At 40.0% G+C, this 17,915-nt stretch overlaps 1 protein-coding gene across 11 annotated transcripts in view; it reads right to left on the bottom strand.

Moving 5' to 3' along the window:
* HIVEP2 (HIVEP zinc finger 2) overlaps positions 1–17,915 on the bottom strand; it is a 135,928-nt gene that overhangs the window by 62,754 nt on the left and 55,259 nt on the right. For 6 of the 11 annotated variants that reach the window (XM_053939436.1, XM_053939443.1, XM_053939432.1 and 3 more), the window contains exon 3: positions 12,417–12,478. The exons of 3 other annotated variants lie outside the window; for them this stretch is intronic. The gene's annotated coding sequence lies outside the window, so the exon portion shown is untranslated. Of the gene's footprint in view, positions 1–11,242; positions 11,339–12,416; positions 12,479–17,915 lie in introns of all 11 variants that reach the window. 2 more of the 11 variants (XM_053939435.1, XM_053939437.1) reach the window with 2 other exon arrangements.

The raw sequence follows: 17,915 nt of genomic DNA on the forward strand, positions 1-17,915 counted from the left end.
TGAACCTGGGCTAAGCACCCTTCCCCAGAGCCAGGGGAAGGGGTAAGCAGACAGTGGGCTTGGTGCTGCTGCCTGCTGCAGGCAGAGCCTTCTCTCAGGAGGGAGAAGGGAGGATCATGATGTGCAGAGACTTGGGGGGGAATTATGCCAAACCAAGTGCCTGATACTATATGGGCAGTTTAAGAAAACAACCAAATTCACCAAGATGATGAAAAAAACTGATTTAGGATGTATTTTAAAAATAATTTTATTAGAAAGCTTTCAGGAGCTGTGTGAAAAGTTATTTTCCAGGTGTACTATATGGTATGACCTACTGGTCACAATCATTTAAGTGATTTAAGATTTTAAGATTGTTGTTGGTGATTTTCATAAGTGACTTTAACATGCCTTTGAAGAAATTAGGACCAGCAAAGGATCTGGCAGCATAGTCATACATGGTTTTCAGTCTATTAAAAGGGCTTACCTGCCTTTGGTTTGATGATGTCTACAGCTGCAGTCATTGGCCACCCAGTATTATCCAATTTTTTTTATAAAACATGCAAAACTTCCTATTTCTGGAAGGCTGGACTTACTCCAGGCTACTACTATGGTTTCCATAGACAGGAAGCTTGAAGGTTTGGGATTAAAACAGCAGGAGGTTGAAAAGAAAATTGAGGACCTGGAAATAACAACTGATAGTTCTGACGCAATCATCACTGAGAACACTGCAGCTCTGAAAAATGTAACCAACAGCCTGGAGAATAATCTCAGATAAAAGGCTAGGTTTTGGAGAACAGTGGAAAGCTCCTGCAAGGACAGTTACAAGACAGGTTCTAGTATACTTTTCCATAAGAGTTTCAAGACTTTTTCCTCAACGTAATGTAGGAAAACATGATACAAAAGCTTGTAGCTATCCAAGCTATCCCGGCACGTCTCATTTAAAGGAAAATGTTGTTGGCTAAGAGCTATGACAGCACGTCTTGCTCTAGCTATGGAAGCTGAAGGTCCTTCTGTCCCTACTTGTTCCATGCTGGCTGAAGGCTCACATTTCTACCTCATTCAGTTTGAACCCTCCACTGACCTTCAACCAAAGCCAACCCAGATGGCTTTGCCTGGAGTAAGAAGCAGAGCACTCCCACAGCTCTTCTGACAAGTAGGGTAGTGGGGTAGTAATCTCCAGCCTGTAAGCAACGATGATCCATGGGCAGAGGGTCATCTTTAACCTGTGCAGTACCTTGCAATTCCTGTCCACTGTCTGAGATCTGAAGCATAGATGAAGAGCTATACAAAAGGCAAGATGGAAAGTTTAACTTGCTGCATCACTAAAGTAATAGCTGAAGAAATAAGCTTACCAGACGTGCTACTGAACTTAAAGCCCTAAATAAAAATTATCTATGATGTGGTACTTGACAGAAGACTCATTTCTTCAGGGCAGACACACAGGTTTTATCCTGAATTTTCAGAGCTCATGAATGTTGTTGAGGACAAAGTACCCCCCTTGAATATCATTTTGTGATAGTCAAGACAAGAAAGAATAAAATCCAGACTCCAAATAGTGTACTAAACCCATCCCTCTCTAAATTGCCTATTTTTACTATGCCCAGAAAACTCACTAAAAAGCAATATATTTTAAGAAAAAATTACTGACCTTTGAAACACAAATTATAATGCAGATGAGCAGAGCCTCCACTAAATTTGATGCCTGTGTTCCCAAAGCTAGGTGCCAGCTCAAACAGATACCATAACACTAAGTGGCAGAAAGAGACTGGCTGATTTAAAGAGACTGGCAGGGATTAGCTAAACGTGGTTTCTGAGGATGTTTCATATTAACATATGGTGTCTTCAAGGCCTGGTAGCCCCAGGAAACAGAGAAATGGAAAAACAGGTTTTTAGGCTACCTTTGCTTTCTCTGCTGCATTCAGATGAGCTTTGGTGCAGCTGCAAGCAAAGACTAAGGAGTATAACGTGGAAATTTCACCATACTCTTCATCATACTCTTAAACCCTCAAGGTTTGATTTTATGTAAGGGCTCCAGCTCAAAAATTAGTAAAACCAGAAAAACGGTGAGAGGCCGCTCTGACTGTAGAAGCTCCAACCAAGGAAAAACTGCCCTAGGAAAGGAGACGAGAAAAGTGCATGGGACTTAAAAAATGCTTTTGGATAACAGAATCAACACATAAGGCCCAAAAATAAAAGTTTTTACCAGGAAAACATAGTGCCACTACTAAGAAACATAAGAAATCAAGCTAAAGGCTTCTCACGAAGAATAAAAGACACAACAAACCATAGTGATCACTCAAATTCAGATACAATGAATGGTTAAGAAAAGTGATAAGGTAGGAAAAAAGGACAAAACAGATCCCTACTGAATTTTACATCTCCAAAGAATTATTCAAATTCCCACTGGAGCATTTCCAGAGATTAACACTATCATTTTTGATTTAGACAGTTAAAACTACAACAATATTAAAATTTAGTCAATTATGTCTTAAAGCATTATTGCAATGTTCTAGAACATTTGTGACCACCATAAACTGCTTACTGCTTCTTAATAGAACAGCAAGCACTCAAAGAAAAGAAGCTATTTTTTGCTGTCAGGACTACTTCATGGGAGAAAAGGAGAATAATAAGATCCCAGGAAGAGGCTCCAGGCAGAGCCTGATGAACTTTTCATGACCTTAGGACACTGCTCACCACTTCTCTAAGGATTGCTTACTAATACACCAATCCTACAGCAGTTTCAAATGTGATAAAAGAGGATAAGTAAATGGACTCAGAACTAACTTTGCTGGGGCTACTTCATTTCTTTCATTCTGACAAGTCAAAGAAATTCTTAAGTTGAACTGCAGATGTAGGTTTTGGCACCTATGTTCCAAAGTTTTTCATACCATTTTGTAACAACTAGTCCTGGCAATGAGCAGTGAAGTCCTCAGTGAGTTTGCAGATCATCACAGCAACATGATTAGAAAACTTGATCCAAATATCGTAAAAGTCAATGGAACCTGGATTGAGACCAAAGAAAAATGCTCTTCTGTGCCAGGTGTGATTAACTATACATCATGTTGCTCCTGTGGATGAAAGTCAATCTTTGTCCATGCACCAATTTTAATTAACACCAGATCCTGCTTTTGAACAATGTAGTGTCATGAAAGAAAACATAACCTGACTTAGAGGAAATGTGTCTTCAATTAAAAATTCCACTGTCTACAGTCACTGTTGAGTAAGACTAGCACACTATTACTTAAGGGTATGCACATACATACCAACACACGCATGCACCAGCTTACTGGATCTGTAAGTCCTCTAAATCCTTCCCTGGAAACCTGCACCACGACAGACATTTGTAGTAGGACAGATGTAACTCGTATGGTCATGGGGACAGAGACTGTATCTCACCTCCTGTGCAAGATTATTATCTAAAATGCTAGACATTTCCTATCTTTAAAATATGTAGAAATTCCTGTGAAAAAAAAAGTATTATTCTAAGGGAAAAAAAAAAAAAAAAAACCAAATGTTTTAAGTATAGCCTAAATATTTATAAGATATTTTATTTTTAATACCAATTTCCAGAGATTATCCACAAACACAGGCACACTGTATTATGTATTGTAATACATAATTTATGTAATAATTATTTGGCATTTTACATCTGCAATAAATGCAAAGCAATATTGGTCATATTTTTATCTTACATGCTGTTCTTAGTGCAGAGGGCTTTTTTATCAATAGAGCTGTAATAATTCACAAACCAACTGGAAGAACAAGTCAGTCTAACAAGAGTTGAATCTGAAGAGAACAAAAATCACATTTTGGGATGGAAGCCACCTCTAAATGGGTTATCCTAGGTCACCTATAACAGTCACTTACCTAATCTAGCTGTGACTGACCCCACACCCTTCCATGGCAGTTTGCTCCACTGACCTACATGTTGTATAGCAATAACCCTTTTCCAGTATTGAACAGTCCAGAGCAAAGTACTCCCTGCTGTAGTTTAACCACAGTATTTCACCCCAATTTCTCTTCAGCAACATATGAAAAGATCTTGCCCTGTTCATTCCAGCCCTTGCAGATACATATGTGCACCTAAAGTTTTTACTTAGGCTCTCTCCAGGCCCAGTGTACCTAGATTTCTTCTCTCAAACACACTTTCAGCTTGACTGTGGGTTTTCCATCTTCCTGAAGAGTCCTGTGAACTGAGGTTGCCCTTTGGCTCTTTGATTTTGTGGACTCAAGAGGATTTTAAATATTTGCACCAAGTCTAGTTAGGAATTTAATTTATGAGGTTTGAAGTTAAAAATATGTCATTGCACAACTCTCTACTTCCTAGTGCCATTTGTTCTTTCAAATTTAATATTGTTCTCCCAAGAGATACCTTAAGAAAATCCCTCATACAAGATCAATACTCACATTAATTAAATAGCTGGAATTTAATACCACTCCTCTTCAGGATGTGCCCTGTAATTCCAGAGAAATTCCACCCAAACACCAACCAAGAGCATCACCTCCCTCCATAAACTTATGTCACCTCCATTAGGGATTGCTCAGAACAAAGCCACGTCAGCACCAAGATTACCTGAACATTTGCAGAGAACATCTGGAGGCTGTTGAGACCATGCTAAATTCCAGTAGCAGGAACTTAAAAGCTACTTCTGATATGCTGGTCTGCAATCATGGCCCATATACTTTGATTTTTAAGTAACACCCTTCACCTGAGATATGTGACACACCTGTGCTCCCAACACAGAGGCGGTCCAGGAGCACAGGAGAAGCTTGTGACCTCCTCATGCTTACAGAGAGGCTTTGGCTGAGCTGCCTGGAATCACACGCTGTGTGTGCAAGGCACATACCACCAAACATCCACCTGTCCCAACTCTGCCAGTGCCTAACACAGATCCCTCTGAGTGATGTCTGAGCATCCCATAAGGACAGACTGGGGTGGTCAAGCTCTCCATCTGTGAAGGGACACCTGTGCTGGTTTTGATACTGGAGAAAACACAATTTCCACAACTGTGGATTTAAAATACAGCATTCATTTGGCATATCATTATATCATGAGTTCTGGGACTTAAAATCAATGATCTGCCTGTAACATAAAACAAGTCCATTTTCCCAATGAAAATGCATGCCTAAAGTGCTAAAGACACATGAAGAGGGGACTTATTTTCCTCTGTTTAGACACAAAAATTGGCAGAGTGCATCTGAACGGCTCTGCTCCACTGTTACTTCAAAGGGCTGCAATATAAGACTCATCCAACTTGTTTTCAGAATCAATACATGGAAGGTTTGAGTTTCCTAGTTTTTCACTGTTTCAACAAAGAGGAGACACCACTGCTGGAACTGCCTTTGCCTAGTACCAGCATGAGAAGTAGAAAACAGATTACAATAGCATGGCACGAGCAATTTCTATATTAAAGAGAGAGCTGTAAACTCTGATACAAACAGACAAGCATTACATTTTCCAACATGCAGTTCAGAAGGCAGGCTTATTGACCATAAAATGAATTATATAGCCCGACTTGTATTATGTCATCTGAGACCTTGGTTAGGCCACTACCTTTGAGATATATATATATGATATATATCATACATATAATTATTTCCCCCCCCAAAACTGCCAAGTTACATTCCTTATATAACTCTTCTGCAGTGCTAACCTGAAGCATAATGACTGTACTCATTATAGGGTTATTATGAGTTCTGAGATGAAGAGCTGTCAATAATTTAATTTTCTCCATATAAGGTAAAACACTGTCTTTGTTGAAAAGGGAATCCCAGTTATATCTGTTTGAAATATTAATTACAGTAATAAACAGTTCAAAAGCAGGAACCGCAGGTCCCCCTCCAGGAAGACATGCAAGCCTGTAACTTAGGGGGTGTGTGGGACAAGGAAAAGGGATGCTGCAACCTCAGCTGCAGGACCTGGCCTTAGTGTACAACCCTCTTCATCCCTGTACTGAAGAAGATGGTACACAGTCCTGCAGTGCTTATGGCCAAACAGACTCAATGTTTTTTGTATAAAACATATAGTACCTGTACAAAGTAAATCTTATGATAGTTCAGTCTAGCCTCTTTTTTTTTTGGTCATTTTTGCTGTCAGTTCAGTTCAGCCTAATAAAGGCTGTGAAAATAAATGGTTTTCAGCAGGGATTTACATTCAAATCACATAATCTCAATTTCTTTCAGAAAAAGAGCTATTGACCTGGTTCTTCAGTTTTCTGGTAAGTTGGGTCCAACTTTCAGATGCTGCCCTTATGTTTTGATTAGGTTTTGCCAAGGACTTCCTGTTCAATATACTGCAAGATAAACTGATACTGTGAACTTAGGTTCCAAATGTGTTAAATCAATTTGATAATGACAGGGCAAGTAGGTAAATCTCTACCTCTCCATTTATACAGTAGTGGGCTTTTTGGTCGTCTTTTCTTTTAAAGAGCTGTGATCTAAAGGTCTTTTAAAGGCCCCATCTCTAGTGAACCAGCTTTTGTTGCTACAAGTTCTTGCAGTAAAAAAAACATAGGTGTTCCTTTCCAAGGATTCCACTGTATCCCTCACCATCAATATTCAATTGAGTTGTAAAGCATACTGTGTGGATTCTGTCAAACCCCTTACTGGGGCTTGTCCTGGTTTGTTACTGATGTTAGCCTGCATTGGTATTGCCAAGAACCAGCTGGGCTTTGTTCACTGCAGGCCGATGGATCAGCAGGAGATCATGGACCGCTGCAGTGCTCACAGCAGCTGCCTCTGCTTGCTCAGTCTCTCTCTCCCCTAAAGCCTGCAGTGTGCTTCAGTGCAGCCAGGGCTCAGGGCCTGGGCTGATGGATTAGACCCCCCTACTATCTAAAACAGAGGTTTCCATGACTCATGTTCAGGTGTAAGGGTCACTGAGAATGAAATGAAAATCCTGGGAACAACATGGAATGCAGGCAAGTTTATTTCAGTGTGTGTGTTACCAGAGTTTTTATTTTTTTAACAAACTAGCAAAAGAGAAGAAATCCTGACTTTAGGGCTTCTGCTCCATCTAGTTCATCTAGACTGCTCCAGGCAGTTCATCTAATGCAGCAAAGTACAAACCAGCCACAGTGAGACAGCCCTGTTTCACAAGCTCACTAATAAAATGCACTTCCATTTCTTAGGTTCAGCCCACAGTCTGCCACCTTACAGAGCCTCCTCCTGACCCCACCCCCGCAGGGTGAGCCAGCATTTCATGCCCTCCACTGTCACACAGGTGACACAGATTTGCAGCTGGAGGTGAGAGAATGGCTGCAAAGAAAGCACAAACCTTGTCGTGATGCTGCTGTCCCTACATATCCCTGCCCTCTCCTAGTGGCACTCACAGCCTGCCCTTTTGGGCTCAGCTCCTACTTCCAGTGGCCCCCAGGCCACTGGGACCAGCACAGGCTCCACTCCCTGCCTGAGATGCTGAGGAGGGACAACCAAGTGTCTGCTCCTGCACAATCCACCCCAAACCATAACTCTAAATGTATCTTCAATTCTACTCATTTATAGGCTCTTGCATGGGGAGAAATTATGCTTTCAAAATATTACAGGAAAATGCTGCAAGTGGTTGTCATAAAAAACTCCCATCATTATTTCATTAAAAATTAACAAAAAGAAAGCATTAGTGTTGTCCTGCCAACTGGGGGTTGGAGGGTATCTCACATTATTAAATTGAGAAGGCCAGCAATGGAAAGCCTTTTTAGATTGGTGTTTCCATTCCTTCCTCTTTTGCTTGGTTCAAAAGTCCTGCATAATTAATACTGTAGTACTTAATAAATGCTTATGAACCTACTACCTCTCTGCTTTTTCCATTTAATTAGGTGATTGACTTCAGGCATACTATAAATTATAATGACAATTTAATTACTTTTTTAATGTGCACACTTAAAAGATTTATAAACAGAAATAGGGTAATACAGTGCACTCAAAATTAGAAATACCATGAACTGGAGAACAGCATAAAGTAATGACATCTAAAGTATCTCCTCAGTGGCTGAGCAGCTGCAGTGACTGCAGGGAAGTAGGGTATTTAAAGTGTCTGGTACAAGTACAGAAAACTGTATATTTCTGTCCAGATGCCCATGTACACAGCTTTTAACTTTTCCTTCCAGCATTTGCACATCTCACTTGACTTCATGGCAGAAACATAAAGGAGTTCCAAGGACAAGTCAGGCTGTGTACTGCAGTATCTCTTAGGTCAAGCATTCACAAGAAGTAGAAGACCCTTTCTCTTCTTTTAAACAAATCATAAAACTTCTGCATCACTTCATCATAACACAGTCATTGCTAAAATTTGCAGGTGGCCAAAATCTCCTACAATATTCCAGCTGGCACAGGCAAACTGCCAAAGAGCATGGATTCCATCATCTCATGAACAGACCCTTCCTAGTCAGGAGGCAGAAACGTCTGAGAATATTTTACACCACATCCTACAACAATCCAAGTTAACTCTTCTGATATTGTTGTTATGCCACGTAGGACTCATTCCCCTGTCACTTACAGGAACGTAAAAGCTAAGAGGATTGCATATATAACAAATCAAGTAAGAATTAGATCCTTCAAACTAGTGCTCAAAAAAGAAATTGCTAAACTAAAAATTATCTTTTTAAATTTAAATAGTTTAAGATAATAAAAGAACAGTTAACCTACTTAGCTAGCCTACCTAAATGTCCAGACATTCCCAAGCCCTGGCTGGTCATTACAAAGAAAGCTGTATTTTCTACAAGTTGCCTATCACCAATAGAGAGAGATGATAGCATTTGTTTTAAATCACACAGTACGCTAAATTGGTGAAAATTTCTCATGTAAAAAAGTCATTAAAATTTGGTCTGGAGGAGACGCTTTCCCATCTGGGAGCTGAATCTGGTTTGGTGTGACTATTCCTGTCTGTTAATTTAGCTGTACAAAGTATAACTCTACATTCTTAGCATACTTACTGGGGATGCTGGCATCTCTGTAACCAGAACTGCTTAGAGAGAGGAAAAAAAAAAGACTGGGCAATTCACAGTGTGCTAGAAAAATTATGGGCAATTCCACGTTTTAAGCATCATCTATCAACAGTGTTGAATAGTCAAAAGGGGAATAAATTTGAATGCATTGCCAAGGCAAATGCTGTGATAATTGTATCTGCTTCTCTTTTTCAATACAGAAAAAAAAATCCCAGACGCTCATCTCATTTGCGCCCAGTGAAGCTGAGTGGAAAGCTGATCAATCCCACAGCTTCATCCTGTAGCTGCCTGTCCACCTTGGCCAGCATAGAGCAGGACCTGAAAAGGTACAGGTAAAAGAAAAAACACCAGGAGGCTGAGTGGCGCGGTGAATCACAGGGAGCCGCTTTGTCTGCAGTTTCCGTTCTCTGAGGAACTGTGCAGGGCTGAAACAATGGCTCTCCTATGGAGCTGCATCTCATCTACCTCATCAACGGCCAGTGATGAATGATGGGTCAAGAGGGCAGCAGACTTTGGGTGCACAACCCTTAAATACTTTATCAAAGATGGCAAAAGGCCATGTGCTTCAATAACACAGCAAATACTTCCTTTTGCTGTATAGCAGACAAATTCCTTCCTCTCTGCTGGCTCAATCTGAAGCTTTTTGGTTCAGAGCTCAGAGTGTGTGCAAGCTGTACATTCATAAAACATACAAGTAAAAAAGCTTCAGTTTTATTCCTGAGACCATTCAACTGTAAACATTCTCACAGAAATGAAAGTCAGTCCTATCTGTGCTGAAATCCTATGCTTTCAAAAATACATAATTCTAGGGATTTGTGGGGCTTGTAGACAATAAAAGAAGGCACGTTTTACTTATTTTAAAAAGGGAAACTGGATAGTAAGAATTGAAAAAAATTTTAAAACTGTAACTCATCCAAACTTTTCATACTGGGGTTTCCTGAAAGGAAAACATACTGGTTTGATAGAAATGAAAAGTTCAATAAAATATAAAAATTTTGTCCCTGGTTTAAATGAAGATAAATGAAAATAATAGGCCTTGTGATATAACAAGATACTTCAATACTAAAGTTTGACAGTATTTTGCTACTCAGGGAATTACAATTTAACAAGATGTACAAGATGAGTTGGAATACCTTCATGACATAAAAATATGCAAAATAAAACTGAAGCAACATTTAAAATGTTCTGAAGTAAGATGTCTTACTCCTTAAGAGTTGTCAAGATTTTATCCGCATTAGAGGAGAGGTAAAGTATTTCAGAATCTTCTGCCATCTAAATTTTCTTTCAACCACTTTTGTCTTCTGATCCTCCTTAGCTGTTTCTTTGTTCTTTTTATTCCTCTAGATATCTTTAAAACTTGATCTAACTGCTCTGAATTTGACTACAAAACTTAATGTTCTAACAGGACAGAAAGTTGTGGGCTCATGTTTGGTTTCTAAAGGAAGTGGCAGAAAGCAATCTTGGGAAAAAAACTTCAAATCAGCTGCGATCATTTCAGCTCCCTTAACGAAAAACATCAGCAACAGAAGAAGCCCACTTGAGTTCCTGCCCACCCAGCACCAGAAGCCGAGGTAACCCTGTAACTTTGGGGTCATTGTTTAATGGCAACAACATTTAGTACTGGATCATAACCTTCCCATTTTGGAGGCTTTGAGGAGTTGATTGACACCAAAACGCTGATATGAGCAGTGCCATGTGGGCAGTGAGGCAGCGAACTGTGCCATCCCACTACCCATCCTGCAGCGCCACGGGAAACATGCGCCTTTCGCCTCCAGATGCGTTAGGGCAGAAGAAATGGGTGTTTTCCCTCCCTCATTTTACATTGTGGCAATGGATTTGCATAATTTCAGTCAAATAATGTATTATAAATCTCATCATAGGTTTTGAATTTAAACACTTCAGAACTGAGCAAAATAAATGGTGCTTATGCTCAGAAACTTGAAGGTCTTGGAGTAGAGGTATCTCAACTTCCTTATAGCCCTGTTGAACCGAGTACAAGCAGGCCTGACATCTCTACTTCAGTCAAGTGAAAATTTCAGATTAAAAAATGAATTATTTTAATTGATAGCCATGATGTGTACTGAAAAGCTTCTAAAACAATAATAGCTTTTACACAACCACTGCTGCCCAGAAATCAAATCAGTACAGAAGTAACTCACCCTCTGAGTATTTTCATTTCTTTTTCATAGTGTGAAACTAAGATTGGCACCAAACTGCATCACCTTTGTAATGCATTTTCCATCCAAACTGAGAGGCACTTGAGAAGCCACAGTGATGTCCCAGAGAAAAGATATTCAATATAACTTTCCTGCTACACCCACCTTCAGTTCATGGCCCAGCACTCTGCTCCCATTTAGTCATCCAGGTGAGGAGAAGCTGACAGCTGGGGGAGTGAAGAGATTGGGAGCCATATGGATCTAGAGTAAATTTTTGGTATGTATTTATGTATATATAGATACAAAAGAGATAAATGCTGGCATGCATAAATTCATATTTTATCGATACATATTTTTGTACTTATTGTTAGAGTGATTCATTCAAAAATCGGCTTTTAAAAACGAACGCCAGTTTAAAGAAAATTCCAATCCCGACTTATTTCTTGCCACAGCAAATCCAGGATCCCAACCGCATTAAGCAAGAGGCAGAATCCCACTCAACAGGGTTCATGATGTCAAAAGGCAAAGTGGTGCAAATAACCAAGAACCCAAGAGAGAGATTCTCCAGGTCACTGCCCAAGACAAGCTCCCCAGGAATGGGGATGCTCAAGCAGGGGTGAGCACCAACTTTGGCACAAGGAACCAGTGAGGGTCCACATCCGAGCTGCTCATGCAGAGGGCAAGGAGAGCCGATGGTTTTGCATGCAGCATCTTGTAATAACAAAGGTTATCAAAATTACAAGATTCACTAGTTTGGCTGCCTGTAATTGCTGCACCTACAAATGTTCAGTTTCACTTCTCAGACTTATTCAAATAATCCAGCCCCCATGGGCCTGCAAACCTGAGCTGCAAGTCTGAATATGGAAGCGGATTTATTAAAAGACTGCTGGTGCATCTGACCATGACAGAATGCTAAAAAATGAAAAAGTAATGAAATACACAGAACATTTCTGAGCCCCAGATTATGTTTGGCCTGGATCCAGTGGACATGTTTGATATCCACTGGCTCCCCTATTACAGACTGTTATCTCCCCAAACTTTGATCTAAGGCCATCGCAAGAGCAGAGGAGTGAAAGTATCTGTGAGAGTCACTTATTCCATTAGTCAGAAATCAAAAAATCAAAAGAGCCACTTGAAACACTAACAGAATGCAAAAACTCATCAATTCCTTCAGAGAAGGGCAAAAGACCTTACTTGTAATTGTTGATTGGAACACATACCATGGCAGAAAATTTCTGGACTCTATTCCCAGCTCTTAAATAGTTCTGTGGCTGGACTCTGGCAAATGGTTTGAATTTTTTATGCTTTTTCAAAACCATAATAAAACACATGTACCCACCTCACAGAATAGAGGCTTCATCAATGTTCCTAACTCACTCTCAGCTTCTTAAGTAGACAGTCCTGCAAAAGCGCAGAGCACCATTATTTAGATTTGATTTGTTAAAAAAAAAAATCCTGTCTATTACTTTGTTGGGTTTTTTTATAAGTATTTTTCAGGTAGGAACAATTTTGGATGCAAAATCAGCATCTCTGCCTGGAGACTGGCCTCAGGCTTCTAACTCATGCATATGTGTACATCACATTCCTACCTCTTCCACAAAACAGAAAGTGAGTCTGTGAACAGGTCAGTAGGACACAAGCCAAGCAATGTACATCTAAATCTGAATGCAGAACAAACAAAAAAAGTGGGTATTTTTAAGAACAAAACTCTTTCCTAAGAACTTCGTTTCTTCATGGTCTCACAGTCTGGGTGCAATGTGTAAAAAATGGCTTTCTGAGGCACTGTGGTGTCTTCTGAATCACTGCCATTACCCGAGAAAACCCCAGGAAGTGGTTTGGATGAGAAGCTGGACCCAGCTTGCGTAGGTATCAGCTGATGTCAGAGTACACACAGCACAAAGCCCTAACAATATGCACATTGTGAAACCAGGAATAACCTTCTCTTATCTCCTGCAGTTTGGGAAATAATTTCTAACCCAGTGACTACAGAGCTTAGCAATAAGTCAAACAGTAAATTATTCACTATGCTTCCTAATTAATCTCCATTTCAGGCCAAATCTTTGTATGCCCATAAAAACACGAAGATCTCCAGTGGGGGAAACAACAGCATGAGCTTTTGGACCTCCTTCTGCAAAGCAATTCGTTTTTCCATAAACAGTTACTATTAAGCAAGGACAAAGCAACAAACCAGACAGCCATCTGTGTAAACCAATTTAAAAGGATGGTGACCTCATAACATTTTTCAAACTAACGCTCTCCATTTAACTTCTGCCACCCCGTCCTGCCTCAGCAGATGCTGGGTTCAAGCAGGTCCTCGGGTGAGCGCAGTGCTTTTGCTTTAGGCAAAGCTGGTACTTTAAAGCCACAGTGATTTCGAACCCGTGAAAAGAGCATGTCAATGAAAATACCTCGGCATATATGGAAGCAGGGTAACCTTAGCGGCTGCCCACGCTCCCAGAGGGTGTTGCCACAAAGGTCTGTGCTATGTTTGCCAGCTGAGCTTCCTAGAGGTATGAGGTCAAGCGAGCACAAAGGTTCAGGCCACTGATGGTAACACAAGCCCTGATGAACTGTGTTCTTTCTTACGACCCAGAGAGAAGCCAGAACAAGCACAGATGGCAACCACATTAGAAAAGAATGGCAAACTTGATAGCCTTACAGCAAAACTTATGATTCCACATACAGCACAGCTATCCTGTGTGTGCCCAGGATGGTCACAGCATCCCCAGCTCATTCTGCCTATTTAGATTTTAATCCAATGAAGCTTCAGGCAAAATACGCAAAATAAAATACCAAGTAGAACACCTACAAAGAAGTGCAAGTAATAAACACCCAAGGACATGTCTTGCACAGGGTTACTTGCAGAACTGTCCTTTATTCCATTTACTAAAGTCAGTCACAACCACACAAGAGCTGAGAGCAGAGTGCATCAGATGATAGTGACATCAGACCATTGGTAGCACAACAGAAGGAAGTGCACAAACTCATTTACAAGGGCATGTGGACTACAAACATCTCAGTATCAAAGAAGGTAACTGAAATAAATGTATATTCTGTATAATCTCTTTATATTTCCAAACATCAGGACAACAATATATAAATTGTATTTTAAGTGGTGGAAGGAAGTGTATGCTTCTCCATTATATAAAGATGATGTTTCTAATCTACATAGTGCAGACACAGTAAAAGTTACCTTCCACAGTGCCAAGGTTTGTTACATGGACTCTTTTTTCTTTAGTCTGCATTTTCAAACAGTCATTACTTTACTGCCACAGTGCCTGATGTTTGTGTGCCTGGTATTTGTGTTTGCTTTAAAATAATGGCTTTGAGGTGAAGGCAACTTGCCCTTCTGACCCAGTGTGTAATTGTACAACTGTTTGTGTAGTAATAACCCATGGTACACATAAAGTGACAGTTCTCTAATTGGCATTTGCTGAACACAAGGGCACCCTCTGCAAACACAACGGCTTTTTTTATTGGCAACCTCTTTAATTATTTCACTCTTCCTAACACAGAATCTCCTTTCTGTTGTTAGAGAAGAACAAACCGTTCCTCACCACAGCCACAGTAATACTATATATTTCTTAATATGTATCACTGAATACTATTAAAGACTAGCCTTAAAAGACAGAGTAGTATTAACAACTGTCCTGGGAATTTGCTCCAGAAAATGGAACACCTCTGACCTTTGAGTCTATGTTTCAGTGCCTTTTTGAGATGCTTCAGAACAAAAGTTCAAGTGGCATCTTCTTTCAGTTTGTCTCATCTTGTTGCATGTTAAAAGTGAGGACAGAAATTCAAGAGAAGTCTGGCTGGCACTGCTTTCCCTTGCCTTTAGTCCTGCCGTGTCAGCTGATGCTGGCACATGCAGCATATTTCTCTGCTTCCTTTGGTTTGTCTTTCCTTGGTCGCTGCTTTGAGTCCCTACCCAGCCATCTCCACAGCTCTCCTGTCACTGCCATGTTACGTAAAAACTCAGAAATGGCTTAGGAAACATTTAAATCTGTGCTATCTTGGCAAGCAGCTAATCCTTGAAGCAAATGCTACTTACACAACAGAGTGCCTGCATTTCCTACCCTGTCATGGAGATGTCATGCCTCATCTCCTAAGGCTGGAAGAAATGCACGACGCTTCGTAAAATAGCTCTGACTTTCCATTTCTACTATATAAGCATCTTGTTATCTGTTTTTATAGGGAGGGAAAATGGAAAAGGGAATTCCTGGAAGAGATTACAATTGTCAAACTGGCTTTTGATATCTGTTAAACAGCTGAAGCATTAATTTTTTGGCGGCACTGTCAAAAGCCTATGAGAGCTTCCTGACTGAAATGGAGGAAATAGTACATTTAGTTCAACTACAAGCTGTACTTTTTAAAAAATCCATAAGAAAACAGACTCATTTTTCATTTTTCTGTTAATATGTGGTTTTGCCCAGCAGTTTCAGTAGTATTTTTTGTAAGACCTGGCAGTCTCAAAAAAGAACTGTAACTTAGAGCTAATGTTTTAATAAACTCTTGTTTATACTATAGTCAAACCAGAACAAACAAAATACAGCTACAAATGACATTTTTATGGGAAGTCAAGAAAAAGATTCATGTGTCTGAATATTTTAGTTACAGTGTGGTAAGCATGACTATTATTTCCTGTAAAGCCAAATTGTATCTTTAAAGAACTGGAAGAAGGCTACCATGGGAATAGAGCATGGATATGACTTGGTCCTCTAAAGAGCAGCTGGATATAAATACCTTAAAATTTAATGCAAAACTCTCATCAAGTATTCTGAGAATTTTACAATGGAGCAATGGCAAGATATGGCCATGAGAAATGTTTGGAGTCTTCAAAATACCACCTTGCTGGATTAGTGAAAATGCCTCCCTCTGTGGTAAAATAGATGAAAAATTTCACAAAGAAGGTTTGCAGTGAGATAGGCAAGAAAATTATCATTTTTAAAAAGTGATCTTAGAATCCCAGAAATTAGATGAAAATGGAAATGACCAAAGTCTATTAGATCATATTGTATCTAAGTGAGAAAAACCTATGTCGTATGTTTTTCAGCATTTTGTCCAGTTCAATTTTGAGTTGCTCAAACTAATCAGGTCCTCTAGTTTCCATCAAGAAAAGAGACTTTCACCATAATGATTTTTTCCTAGTAGTTAAACTAATGCTCCTTTTGCTCATTTGCATCATTTTACTACTTCATACCTCTTTGAGACATTCCCTTCTAGGTGATCTTGGCTCTGATACCACTGTGATATCTAATTTAATAGCAATCAGGATATAAAATCTAAACTAAAAAGAGCAACTGACCTTCTGATATGCAGCCTTGCTCCTTCTGTAACCAGTGGCAAACTTCTGCTTGCATGAGACCTGAGCTCCTGGTCAAGAGTCAAGAGGGTGGAAAATCACAACTTCGCTTCTAAAGACAGGCTGTATTTCATCAGTGCATGGCTCTGAGCTTTATGGAGAATGGAGAGCTAATAGCAAAGCAGCCTCAAAAGGCTCCTAATTTCTATATTCAATGTGTATTCAGTCTAACCATGATTTGGTTAGACTGAGAAAATTTGGTTACTATCACTTTTCCCTACATATTAGTGAAAGGGGGTTTAAGGAGTTTTCTGTTTCTTAGTTGTAATAACCTCTTTTTCATTCCCAAATTGCAGACTTCCAGATTAGTATATCTGGCTGGCCTTTGTATAAAGAAATACAATTCCTTGAAGGAGACAAAGGAGTTTCACACTGCAGATTGTTATCCTACCTCCCAAGCAAGGGACAGAAGATGTCATGACCTCATGGACTGACTTTGTATCTCCTCCGTCCCTGAACAAAGATGGTCCCAAATAGCACATAGAGCAATCCCCAACATTCATTCACTTCACAACCCAAAAGGATAAATAAGTGTGCAAGAAGAAAAGAGAGTCCATCCTTGAGGATGCTGGAATAAGTTTGTGACAACAAAATGAATGAATGGTAAGGAATTTATTTTTTAACTTAGTTGTTACCATTTTTAACTAGCAGGGTAGCAACTGGCAATTGTACTCAAGAAAGACTCGTTGAGTTTTTGGAAAACTCCTCAATGCTAAAGGCCTGTCTGCAGAGGGACAAAAATATCATGAAACTACATGGAACTTGGAAAACTCCTCAGCAACCTTGAATAAGTACCTTGAACTGCCCTTGTGTTATTAGCTATTGCAGTATCATGTAAATCCTTCATGACAGTGCCATTGTTGAAGTGCCACTGTACCGTCACGTGTCCTGACATCATCAAGGCTCCTGGGGATGTCAGTGTGTGGTATCTCTTTCTTGCCTCCTTTACAGCAAGTTTCCAAGTCAGGATGTGCAAAAGGCCAGGATGTGACTCAGAAAAAATGTAACTTGGCTTAGAAGGAAGCTTCTTCCCTCACTATCTCCTTGGAGTATGGGACCTCTTTATCCAGGATAACCCTGTCCATTACCCACTCCTGTCTCAAGATTCATACCTGGCTTTTCATGTGAGAACAGGCAGCTGGTAGGGAGTGCTGGTGGCTGCAAGCCGATGGACAGGGACACTGGGCTGAGTCACTGGCAGCTAACCACTTGTTGAGCTGTTTGAAGTCCTGCAGGAAAAATGCTCACTTTGGGACACTAAAGAGAAATACTTCCAAGAGCAAAAATTGCTAGAAGAACTACTGCTCCATGTAGGTACAGAAAATGAGACCAAGAAAATACTTTGCCACAGTTTAGAGGAGTTGGTGCCAAACTGCTGACATAAAGGAGGTACCTTCCTGTCTGCTGCAATACACAGCCTTCACCAGCAGTATATTCCTTCTCTCTTCTGCCCACGTGCCAACAAACAAGTGGATT

The sequence above is a fragment of the Vidua chalybeata genome, chromosome 3, assembly GCF_026979565.1.
Source record: "Vidua chalybeata isolate OUT-0048 chromosome 3, bVidCha1 merged haplotype, whole genome shotgun sequence".
Classification (NCBI taxonomy): Eukaryota; Metazoa; Chordata; class Aves; order Passeriformes; family Viduidae; genus Vidua; species Vidua chalybeata.